Here is a 13,879-nt window from a genome sequence, read left to right on the forward strand (position 1 = left end):
AGCCATTAAATATACACAACAAATATTTTATTGTATTTAATGGTATTCTTAATAGAAAGCAACTTTATACATGCATACAATGTACTTTACAACTCTATGCAAATAGTTCTAACAAATATATTAGAAAGTGTCTAAAATCAGTACAATGAAATAGTTAAAACGAATACTAAGAAATTCCACTAAGTTTAATTGATCTACTATCACACCCAAATTATTATTCTTACCTTGTACAATCATCAAGTTGAGTTGACGCTTGGGACATTCAGAACAAATGATGCTCTCTTTTACTTTTTTCCCTTGGTACTTGAGATGGAACCCACAGCCTTTGCACTGAACTCTATGACAAGTCATTTATTTACTTATGCATTTATTTTTAATTTTTATTTTATTTTCAGAAAGGCTCTCTCTAAAGGCCTATGTTGCTGAGCCTGGACTTGACTTTGAGATCCTCAGCTTCGAGGGGTGAGAACACAGAATGCAGCGCCACGTCTGTTTCAAATGATGTATTTTAAATTCATCTCTACCCTTGAGACCATGCTGAGATATTCTTTCTTATTCCTCAAATACACTAATTAAAAGCTTCATTTTATTTTGTATTCCTACTAAATACTCCCATCAAACAACAATCCAAACTTACATGGTTTCCCACATTTCAAAGTAACCACTCTATCCCTGTCCTTTTCTTATACAAGAATTTACTCTTTGAAATATTTTTAATGCATCTAGCACAGATATTCAGTTATTTCACCAATGCAGTTGCCTATGGAGAAGACTCTATGAGCCCTGAATATTAAAGATCTGGATCTGTGGGATCCCCTGAGGCATTAATAAACCTCCTACAATTGAGAACATTATTACAAAATGAAGAAATAATACATACAAGGTCACACTGAGCAAATTATATGTCAAGGTAAAGCTTTGGCTCAGAATCTCTGCAGCAAATGTCTTAATAGTCAGATAATTTTTTTTTTATTTAGATATACCATTTAGATATTTTCACCATTTAGATACTTTCATGTCTATAAAAATAATCTAAAAAGTAGCTAGGAGTTGTTCAATAATTTCCAACTTCCCCCTTTTTTTTCTTTAATTCTCGTACCAAGCAGCAGAAACCTAATATGCTCTATGACTAATTTTTATGGGCTACTCCACTTCTGTTTGCCCTGCTTTTAAATTTTCATCTCAGCAATCACTCTTGAAGTCTTTTTCCACTACGATGCTTTCCACCTTTCTGCCTTCTATGGCATCCCAAGGAAATATGTTTCACTTGCTAATCCCTTGCTATTGCGAGATTTAAATAAATAATTGTGTCACTGTGGGATAATACCTGAGAAAAACAACTGAAAATGGGAAAGGTTTATTTCAATTCATGGCTTCAGAGGAGTCGTTGGACAGTTCAATTGCTTTAGCTCCTGTAACAAGACAAAAACATGGCAGAGGGGAGTGTTAGAGGAAAGCTGCTCACCCATGGCAGGGAAAAAGCAGAGCACAAAAAAACAAAACAAGACAAAACAAAAAAAAAAAAAAAAAAAAAAGAGAGAGAGAGAGAGAGAGAGACAGAAAGGCCCTGAGCAGAAGTAGTCCGCAAGACCATGTTCTCAAGAGCTCCTCCTTTAACTAGACTCTGATTCTTAAATTTCCACCCCCTCCCAAAATGCTGTCAAACTAAAATCTCGTAATTATATTAATCCACTTGATGAAGTTAGAGGCCTTATGATTCAATCATTTTCCCCAGAGCTCACCTCTGCACACTTCAGACGTTGGGGAGGCATTTTAAAACCAGCTACATCATCATACCCGCAACTCTACTGACAGGGTGGAGCTGTGAAACCTGACACCGCACCACAGTCATCACCACGCAGGGATTTCTGAATCCCAGTGAGCATCTCCTCCTACTGGGCTGAGTTACTCCAAGGAAAACTTCACCGTCCGCAAGGGAATCAATGGGTGTGTGTGATTTAAACATCATAAAGCAAATAAAAGAGCGGGAACTCTACGTAATGGTATTATCTCCAGACATCTACTTTGATTTTTTAAAAAATATTACACTGAAGAGAACATCCTTTGAAAATAATGTGCTAAGATATGTGTAACATTCATCAAATGTAACTTATATATCAGAAAGCCTTTTCTAAACCTAAAAATAATAATAGATTTTTCCACATCCTTGAACAGAACTTTATCTTGCGGAAATCAAATATATATGTGTTTAGTGAACTTAACCCAGTGAGTATTTCCACAGATCTTTTCATTTATACTTGAAGTGTTATTTAAACTTTAGAATAAGTTATTGCAGAACCAGAAATTTGAAAGTTTTTTTCTCATATATAGAAATAGTCATTCTGTTTACTGATATGGGATCAAATGAAAACATGTTTTTGCTACAGTATTTCTAGAACACATAAGATTTAACACGAGGAGCACATTTTAATGCAATTAAATGATTTTAAGGTACAATAAGCATATTAATTTAGGGATAAATACACACTGTTATGTACATTCTCAAATAATGCTGGATTTTTCATGCTTTCTATTTTCAGTCACAGTGAAGATATAAGTAGTGATCTAACAACAAATTCATTTCCATTTTTTTGTTTATCTTAAAATCTGTATGAAGAAAAGGAAATTGAAAAATTCAAAAATACTATTATTAATTTTTCATCGAGAAATTACTTTCTTATGCCATTACATGAGGAATAAAAGATATAGTAAAATGTAAATCAGTTTCTTAGGCTGATGCTACTACTGGTATTATTTAAATAGTTGACTCAGTTCACTTCTACTTCAGTTCTGTTCCATAATTACCATATCCATCCGATCTCTGAGTAAATCTTTAAAACATTCAAATCAGGGAATCTCTATTCAGTTTTACATCTTAATCAGAACTGGTTTGAATTTTAAAGCATCTCTCACCAAAGGTACTTTTTTCACTTTTTCAACTCTTGATCTGAAATACCAAAATCTCTGAAGGAGACACACGTTGTCAGCAAGAACTCTACTTTTGCAGAATGAGAAAAATTAAACATGAAGGGGATGATTTGGGGAAAGTCTGAAATGGCTGGAAATCATAAATCACCAGAGCTCTCTCCTCCAATTCCAGACAAGCTGTGGATGGCTGTTCTTGTCTCAGCCTCCTCCATGGCCTTCCCAAGTTTCTCGAGTTGACCCCACTGTGGCTTTCTGTGATGCATGTAGGAAGGAGGTGGATGAACCAACATGACATTTTCTTCTTTCGTCTGAGTTTTTAAGAGGTGTGAACCATTACACCGATGACAGTTGCACTGTAGTTCTATTTTAATCTTCAATTCTAGCCAGAATTAATTAAACAATTCTTTCCTGGTTCACTGAAACTTTCCCGGTCACGACTGCATTGTTTCATTTATTCTCAAATCTACTTTGAGTACAGAAGAGTCATAGATTATCATAAAATTGAAAGAATAATTATGAAAGCCTTAATAATAGTCTGTAAACTGATCAAACACAGAACTGACCAAATTTTTCACATGATTGTATCAAAATTGAAAAAAAAATCTGTAAATATATTAGCCATTTATTTAATTTATTTAATAGTACTGTTCAAGCAGGTGAGTATGGGAATTATGTCTCAATAAAGCAGTGTTGAATCTTATACAGGGCAGACATAAGTCACTGGTTGCCAAGGCTTGGATAATCATGGGTTGTGGACCATTTTCATCCCCTCATTAAATGATCATCATGATTTTTTTGTTGGTTGGGAAAGTATGGAAATTTGCCAAAACTACTAAAATGTCTTTTTAAAAAGCATTAATTTTGCTACCTGTAAATTGTGTATAAATAAAGAGTTTCTGTGGAGATAAGAAACACAAAAGGAACTGGAAATAAATTTGATGTCTTGAAACAAGAGAAACCAAAATAAAACCAGTTCTAAATTACTTAATGAACTTTACAACTTCTACAATGTGCTACCTTTCTAGAATCAATCATATTGAAACTGTCCTGGCTTTGCTTGCAGTCAAAGAGAACCAAAACTATCAGATTAAGTATTTTTAATTGCTTTAAATTATGTGTTACTCGGGAGACCCAGCAGGGAACATTTAAGAGTTAACTGAAGAATTTAATCCAAAAATATTTATAGATAATGAAAGCATTGTCTCTCCTCCTCTCTGATTCTGCCTCTGCAAAACAATGCTAGAAGCCAGAGGATAAGGAACTTTAGTGATACTATCTGTGGAGGCCAAAATTAGGGTAGAAATCAATGAAGAAAAGGCAGGAGAATGGAATGATCACATTATAACTTAATGTGGACAAATAAAGACTTACTAGAAAGTGACAAAATGTACAGTATGGAATGGTCTTCTTTAATATGGTTTTTAAATGCAGAATTTAGAAAAGAAAACACAGTTGTCCTAAAAACAGGAGGATGAACATACACAGAGAAAATTCTAAATATACGTCTTTAAAGAATGGAAAAAAGAAGAAGAAACACTGGAGAAAACTCCAAAGGCTGACACTGCCTTGTTCGTGGAGTCCCCAGTGGCTTATCAGTTTTGTGATCACTCACAGCAATAATACATCACTCCCTGGATAGATCGGAGTTCAGTGATCAAGTTGGGCCAACCACAGAACCTCACATTTCAGACACAGTGATTAATCCAAGAAACTGAGAATCAGAGTTTCCCTGAATAATTTCAAACTCTAAAAGTTCATTTTCTTCTCTTAGGCACAGTATTGTATAGATATGCCCACAAAACACCCAGTCCAACTTTGTACAGTAAGAGAAAGTAAATCAAATACCAGGGAAGATCCCAAGATAAAAGATATAGTTGTATATTTAGCTTTTAACTTTATAAATGTTACAGAAAACCACACTGAAATTTCTGATTTTCTGTAAATGGAATTTCAGTTCTGTCTTGTTCTTTAAGGTATTAATAAATAAGCTTCTTTTGGCAAAGCTCTTGTAGGTGTGCATGAGAGGGAATGGGGAATTAGCTTGAATGCGTGGAGTAGTTAAGGCCATCCGTTTCTCTTGGGGCTTCTTTATTTTGAAGGACAGTTCTCACAGGAGGATGTGATTCCTAGTGGAATCTGTGTGAAGGGATCTGCAAGTATCCTCTGAGCTTATTGGCCTCCAGGTCATTCCTAACCACAGCCAGAGGTCTAATTTACAATTGCAGATCAATTTGGGAAAAACACGGATTGATCGAAATAAGCCAATTATCACCTACAAACCAAACAAAAAATTCCAGGCTCACTTTGTACAAATGATAAATTTTTCTGAAGCATTCTTGTTTGTGTGGGGTCTGTAATACACACGTGCTAAAAACATATGGGGGCAAAACCTCTGTTAGAACTCTAAATCTGAAAGAACTGTAAAGGATAGAATCTATAAAATGTGTCATATCCCTTGGTTAAGTCACATAGGAATTCAGTGTTAATACTCTTTTCATTTCTTCTTCTAAGAATATAATTTATATACTACAAGACTGAGTCCTTCTACTTACATTAAAATATATTATTAATAGGCTTTATTTTTAATAGCAGTTTGGATTTTACAGAAAACCTGAGCCAAAGCTGTAAAGTTCCCTTATTCTAACAACCCTCATCATTTCCCATATGTATTAGTGACTTGCATTACTGTACCTCATTTGTTGCGGTTGAAGAATCAATATTGATGTATTACTGTTAGCCACACCCATCGTCTGAATTAGGAATCACTATTGGTGTTGTTATAGTTCTATGGGTTATGACAAATGCATAATGTCATTTATTCACCATGACCGAATCTGGGCAGTTTCATTGCCACATATGTCCCGTGTGATCCATCCATTTATCCTCTCCACGTGCCTTTGAAACCGTGATAATTTTACTTTTTCTATACAGTTTCGACTTTTCTAGAAAGCCATGTATTAGAATCATAGACTAAATAGACTTTCTAGATTTTGTATTTGTCTTAGAAATACACAATTAAGATACCTCAACATGTCTATTGGTTTAATAGATTATTTCTTTCTCTCACACAAAGCTATCTCACTGAAGATATATACTCAGCCATACTTTATCCATTAACCTATTGATAGATATCTGCTTGCTTCGGATTTCTAGTGGGTATGAATAAGTTTAGTGAAAACATGTATGTGCAAAGTTGTGTACAGACAGAAATTTTCAAGCTCATTCCGGTGTAATCCCAGGGAACTATTTGCTGGGCCATACAGTAAGACTGTGTTTAGCTTTTCCTAGAAACTTCCAAAGACGCTGCACTGTTTTGTACTCTCGCTGAAAACGAAGACAATGCCTCTCATTTTACTTCTTCAACAACATTTGGTATCGCAAACTTTCTGCGTTTAAGCCATTCTGATATCATATATTGGTATCCCATGATTGTTTTTATTTACAACATAATACATCACATTGAATATATTTCACAGACTTATTTACCATCTCTGTATCTTCCTCGATGTTCTGTTGGTTCTACTTGTTTTTCTACTTCTCTGCAAGTTTTATAGCTTGATATTTTATATTTAGGAATTTGATATATATTGAGTTTTGTTAAGGTTGTGGGGTCAGCATCCGTATTAAGGGCAATAATTATTTTTTCCATCACTGCCCAACTTTTCTACCACCATTTGTTGAAAACCTCCTCCTTTCTATTGAATTAACTTTGTTCTTTTGTTAATGTAAATGATTCTTTGCTTAGATCTCTTTGTGAGCTCTCTGTTGGATCACATGTCTGTTCTTTTGCCAACACCAGACCATGATGATTACTGGAATTGTATAGTAAATCTTCAAGTTGGACAATGTCAGTTTTCTGACTTCTTTCTTTTCATCAATATTGATTGATTATTCTTCTCTTGTGTCTTTTATTAAAAATCATTCATCAGTATCCATGAAGTCTCTGGGAATTTTAACTATGATTCTTTTTTCATTTGTATGTTTTAACCAGATAGTTTATATTACCCTTCATCAGAATTGAATCTCAGGATGTTTTAAAGAACTTCTTATAATTTTAATCCTTGACTATTTAAAGATTCTTCCTTTTAATATTTTTATTTTAAAAGAATTCCCATAATTGATATCTAAATGAGTTATATGACACGTGCTTTATAAAATTAGACATTACCAAAACTATGATAGATTTGAAAATGCGTTATACAGGACTTTGAATTTTTTATGTTGAAAATTCATGAAGTCCTCTATTTTTTCTTGTTATTTTCCAGGCCCTGTGCTATAGAAGTCTTCTTGAGTAAAAAATCAACGAGAATTATACTTTGAAATATTTCACTGTAAAGCAACTTAAACCTGTACAGCTTACTTATTCTTTTTAATATAAAAATTTCTTCTCTAAAATGAATATGGTAATCGCTTCTCGGCCTTTTGGCTAAGATCAAGTGTAAAATGAATATGGTAGTAACGCTAATGAAAGATTAGTGCAAAGATTGCATAAGGACAAATAGAGGTGGTTTAATACCCAGAAACTGGTTTTCAAAGGAAATTTCTGCGTTCATTCAAGTGTTCTTCATCTCAGTTTAAACTATTACAACTTGCAGGCACCTGACTTGAAGTCAGCTGCTTACACTTTCATTAATGTATCCACAGCAAAATTTAAAATGATGTATGCTATGTCTTAATGTTAGTGTTTAGTGGAATCCCAGAATGAATGCACCTCTGGCCTTTCTAAGAAATATCAGTGTACTGTATTTATGACATAGTAAAAGAGGGATGTGAGCTTCAGCTTATCCTGAGATTTACTGAGCACAGTTATGATCCTAGTTTAAAAGTTTTATTATTTGCTGTAGTTTTATATAGTAAATAATAGCATGATATTTGCTCACTGAGATTACCCTAGTAAACTATTATCTTTCCTCTTAATTTTATAAAAGCAACCCTATGAAAAAAGGCAACCCTATACTTCCTTTAATAATACCTAACCTAGGAATGTAAATAAAATATTCTTAAACTCTGAAAATTTCACACTCTCTGTACTCAGTGATCCTTGGCCTTTGATGTACCGATTCTCCTTTAAATACCAAATAAAACCAGTGTTCCACTAAGAGCAATAGCTCTGAAAAGTGAGAAATTATAAATTCTATTATCATAATATCCAACCTACCCCAAAAGCTTTCTCTCACAGGACATATTTGATGGATTCTTGAAGCAGCTTTGCATGGTAGAAACTCTAAATCATAGATTAATGAAGCACACGATGTTATAAAACAAACCATGCTAACAATTTCCTGTAAAATCAACTCTAGGCAACAGATCATATTACATTTGGTCTACTTTAGGTGAAATATTGTAGTATAAATGTGAACTATAAAAATTATTTAGATACCTGTAAAATACAAATTGTACAATAAATACATACATATTTTGCATTAAAAGAGAAAGGTGAATCAATTGATGGTTTATTTGCCATGAAAAAGCATACAATGCCAAGAATATAAAATCTTACCATAGACTTTTTTTTTTTTTTTTTTTTTTTTGTACCAGAGATTGAACTCGGGTCCTTGCGCTACATAGATGACATAGATGACGGAACCACTGAGCTACATCACTGGCCAAACTTTCCATAGACTTTACAAAGCAAACTGTATTTTGAAAGAAGTTCTCTAGAATGTACAAAGCAATGCACTGAAGGGTCTATGACATCTCCAACCAGTATTAACACCAAGGATATGGTGACATAACAGTACATAATCAAAACACAATTAAGATTCATATTATTTATTTTTAAAACTCCATTTTTCTTTCACTCATTTGAAAATCTGTATGTGTATGCGATTGTATGAAACTCTTTCACTGTGTAGCTCAGTACAAATAGAATCACAGTAGATGTATTGACCTGTGCCATGTTCAAATGTCTCTCTCGCTCTCTGCCTTACAGCCTGACTCACCTCCCTGCTTGTAATCTCACAAGCACTAATCTCTTCTCTATCTCTATAGATCTTTCCCACAGGTATTGTCATCAAATGATGCATTCATTGGAGACTTCTTCACCCTGCATAATTTTCCTGAGGTATATCCAAGTTCTTCCTGTATTATCAGATCATTCTTTATATTGCTTAGAGGTATTCTGTGTTTTATGTTTTAGTCACTTTTTTCATTCTGGGACAAAATACCATCCACTTGCAACTCAAGGAAAGAGGTTTATTTGGACATATATATATAGTACTGGGGATCGAACTCGGGTCCTTGCGCTTGCGAGGCAGGCCACCAAACCGCTGAGCTAAATCTCCGGCCCTCAAGGGCTCATATTTTAAGGGTTCAGTTCATGGCTGGCTGACTCCAAGCAGGAAGGGCATGGTGGCAGGGTACTGCAGAAGAAATCTGCTTCCCCTGGGGTAACCAGACACCAGAGACAGAAAGGGGGAGCCTGCTGTGAGAACGCACACTTTCAGATTCTGCCCTCAGGGACCCACGTCTCCCAACCGAGCCCTACTTCCTATCTGCACATTCAGCTGTGAGGTGAACAATGGATTTAGTAGTCTATTGAGTATAGAATCATCATGTGCCCAACTCTACTTGACCATTCCTCCCAGGAAAAGACATTTGTGCTCAGCTGGGCACCATTATGAATAGAACTATAGTCTGATCTCATCGCCTTTGTTCATGGGATAAAGCTGTTAGTGCTTCTGATTTTACCCCTGTATGAAAGACAAGGAATAGAACTAAAGCCGGCACACCGCAGTTTACATGCACCTGCTAAAGTGCATGCCGCCTACTGGCCAATTTGCGGTACTGCTGCTTCCACTGCATTGGGGTCTCAAATGCGGAGAGAAATTCTGCGCGCCGCTGAATTCCGTCTGGCCATATCCTTTCTCTGTCTCCAACTTTTAAGTGAAATTTATTTTCTTTCCATCACCCCTAGAATTTTCCGCAAAAGTAAAAGAGGCTTTTCAAACGAAAAGGCCAGGAAAAATATTAACCTATATAAATGATTCTGTTTATGGATAATAGAGAAAAAGCACTGGGGCAAGAGAACTTGAACTTGAGTAAATTAAGAAACAAAAATATAAATTAATTTCTCTATAATTTGTTGATTCATGCAAAAGGATGAAAACACTCAAATTATACTAAAAATTATAAAATTTTACCCTCATTCACAGAACCTCAAAAATTATGTCCTTACTTTTCTTACTTTAACTGATTATGACACCTCCTTCCACTGAAGATGGGTTAAATAGTGCGTGTAATGAATATCATTATTGCAAAATAAACAACTCCAACATTGTTCAAGTCACTTTTTTCCCTCCAAATTAATTTGGAAAATTATACTACTCTTTGATATCATAGTCTGCTCATAAAAATTAAAGATTTAAAATTATACTACAGATGGAATATTTGTAAGTAAAGACATAGGTGCGGTGGTGCATGCCTTTAATGCCAGCACTTGGGAGGCTGAGCCAGGCGGATGTCTGGGAGTTTAAGACTAGCCTTAGCTGCCTAGTGACAACCTGACCCAAACCTGACTCAAACAAAACCTGACTCAAAAAACATAAAGTTAAGGGTATAAAATAAAATTCTCAAAGTTCACTCTCTACCTCTATGTGCTAATAATCATACTAATTATTTTTATAGATGCTATCCAGTCAATAAATATATTTCCTTTAGAGTATTGATTTTCTTTTATATAGTAATAATTATACTCTATAATTATTATGCTTAATTGTTATTTATTGTAGTGATTCATTTTTATAATGGAAACAATGCTATTATCTCTTTATCTCAAACTTTTGTTTATATTGTTCTTTCCCTCACAGTATAACTGTTCTACATGTATTTACTTTTCAAAACCCACAGAGATGAATGCAATATTACAGCTGCTGATGGTAGTATCAAATTATTATTTTCTTTTACTTACTAAATACAGTAGCAGTAATATTTTGATGTTACTGACTTATTTGAGTACCATAAATTTAATTTTAAATTATCACATTGAAAATGTTAACGGAGCTACTGGTATGTAAGAAAACCAGAAGTTGTTCAGGAAAGAATCAGGATCTGTTTTTAGTTTGTACATGTTCCTGTGAGGAAATATTTCTGCTGTGATCAACTTTGATCTCCCAAAGTCATTGATGGATGGACTTTTAGGAAGAAATGCTTGGAAACTGCGCTACTTAGCCTGTGAATCTGCTCAGTCCACCTACAAAGTCTGTAGAGATTCTTGCACAGTCAACTGCATATTCTTTCAGGAGAGTCAGTTCCATGACTTAATTATTGCATTATCTATTTGACCTATGATACTATTGATGAAATATTTTCATTACAAATCCAAATCCCAGACTGTAAAGAAGTTCAGGGTAAGGAACCCTTGCATCTAGACCAATATTTACTGTCACTGAAAAAAATTACAAAACAAACATAAAAATAATTTTAAAAAGAAATTTCATAATCACAACTGAAAACAATTTGGCACTTGGTTAAATTTTTAAAGGTAGTGTATATCAACTTTAAAAAAGGACAACATTTCTGAGTGTGCATAGAAAAAAACTAATACTGTCTGCTTCGAAAAATATTTCTATGATAATTTAAATACAGGCCCATTACCAGTTGTTAATATTCTAGAAAAGGCAAAATTACAAAGAATGTAAAATTATTACAGGTTGTGAATTCAGAAGTGAGAGTTTCATGTTTGAATAGATGAAAAACAGAAACATATAAGGTATTGAAACTATTCTAATATTGAAGAAGTGGTGTATAACAGTATATTTTTTTCAAAACTCATGTAAGATTACAGCACAAAAAGGAAATCTTAATGTATATAATATAAATTCTACAAAAATCATTTTGGGCGTCAAAATTCCAAGGAAGAAATGCAGAATGTGACAAGAAAACCCAAATACATTGCAAATACATGAGAAAAAAAGGCCATTCTGAGAGGATACAGAGGAAAAAGGAATGACCCAAGTCATCATGTAAATGAGAGGTGTATATAAAGCTAAAGATACAAGAAAGCACACCTAAGCACTACAATATAACTCACAAATATTTTCCCTATGCAGTGTGTTTATTATTAATTATTATACAACTTTCAAATAAATAATTATGTAAGTAGCAGAGGATGAGCACCAGGCTTCTCAATTTTAGAGGGGAAATTTACAGATAAAGAGTAGGACACATGAATGATTGAATTCGAGCTGCAGAAAGTTACAGAGGCAGTATGCACAGACGTGTGGACAGTCACAGATTAGAGTTACCACACGATTCCTGTATGTATGGCTTGAGAGATTCTGAAAATAAAGACATCCCAGGAAGAGTGAGGACTCCAGCACTCATAGGTTGGTTTCTGATGCCATTCTCCATGGAACAAACCAGGGCACCCTAAAGAAATTCCTAACTCTAGCAGTAGAGCAGAAAATATACAACACAAGCCTAGATCCTTTGTGTAGCGTCAGAAATTAGAAAAATATTCAAAACAAACAAACAAAAACTATATATTTAAGTTTTTAAAAGAATGCACCAACCACATACTATCAAAGCAGGAAACCGAGTTGTAAATGTTCATAGAAACTAAAATAAATTTATGAAAATGTCTTATTTAAATCTTTCAGAAATTCTAACAAAAGAAAACAACAAAACAAAATGGGAGAAAATGTAAGATGAGAGGCTACTGGCCATTTCATATTAATAATCAAGTTATTTTATCATCAAAATTGCTGAATTAAAATCAGAAAATGATAGAATATTTGAAATGATCTGCAATATATAGAGTTTACAATAAATCCAATTTATAGGAGCATGGATATTTTAAAAGTAAAATCATTAACCCAACAGAGAAGAAATCTTGACAATTTTAGTTCTCGCCTCAAAAACTAAGACTAAACAGGGCTGGGGATTTAGCTCAGTGGTTCAAACGCCTGCTTTGCAAGTACAGGGACCCGAGTTCGATCCCCGATACACACACACACAAAAAAAAAAAAAAAAACTAAAACTAAAACTAAACAAATAATTAAAAATTACAAATTTTCAGGTGGAATGAAATAATTGAGACAAAAAATCAATGATATCACAGAACAACACAGACTATTAATGAAACAAAAAATTATTCTTGAAAGAATAAACTGATACATTCTCAAGCCTGACAAACATATAAAGAAAAAGTGAAGATACTATACTGATATCAGGAATAAATAAATTCTAGAGCCAGTGATTTAGCTCAGTGCTTCCTCCACATGCCTTGCAAGTGCAAGAATACAAGTTTGATCCCCAGTACAAAAAAAAATATATATATATATATACACACACACATATAATTTGTGTGTGTGTAGTGTGTGTATAATGACAAATTTTAATATCCTGAAGAGAATAATAAAAAATACTATAAATTTTTATCCTTTTATATTTTGCAGCTCTGAAAAAAAAGATCAATTTTTCAAAAATTTAATACTATCAAGCTTCAGTAAAGAATAAATATAATTTCATCTAACATAAAATTCAACTTCTAATAAACTTCTAGTCTCAGATGTCAGTACTGAAGATTTATATCAAACACTTAAGAATTCACACAATTTTAAGAAAAATATATTCCAGAAAATAGAAGTTATTGATTAATTTTATTATATTGAGACCAAATTAGAAAAAAGTATAATACATAAAACTAAAGACTAATATATTTCTCATGAATTCAGAAAAAAATTCCATAGGAAAGCATTAAGATACCAGATTCAACAATGAATAAAAATAATGTTCAATGACAAATTGTGGATAATAACACTGATACATAACCAGACAAAGCACTGAAAAACAAGGCAACTTCCGATCAATAATCCTCACTAAAATAGATTAGTTTGTAAAATAAAATTTTAGTAAGTCATATTTAAAATATAAAAACCTAAGATATTAAAATTTATCACAGTAACTCAAATTTGGTTTCATATTTGATATTCAATCAATATATAATTTA

The 13,879-nt window shown here is 33.4% G+C and overlaps 1 long non-coding RNA gene across 1 annotated transcript; it reads right to left on the minus strand.

The window, feature by feature from the left end:
• Positions 1-358: 358 nt before the first annotated feature.
• LOC117284430 lies at positions 359-1,814 on the minus strand. The gene is made up of 3 exons (XR_004515510.1): positions 1,743-1,814; positions 1,328-1,412; positions 359-489 (listed from the first exon to the last, which is right to left on the minus strand). It is a non-coding gene; the product is annotated as an uncharacterized LOC117284430 (long non-coding RNA).
• Positions 1,815-13,879: the final 12,065 nt, after the last annotated feature.

The sequence above is a fragment of the Fukomys damarensis genome, unplaced genomic scaffold, assembly GCF_012274545.1.
Source record: "Fukomys damarensis isolate Sample0158 unplaced genomic scaffold, DMR_v1.0_HiC HiC_scaffold_5, whole genome shotgun sequence".
Classification (NCBI taxonomy): Eukaryota; Metazoa; Chordata; class Mammalia; order Rodentia; family Bathyergidae; genus Fukomys; species Fukomys damarensis.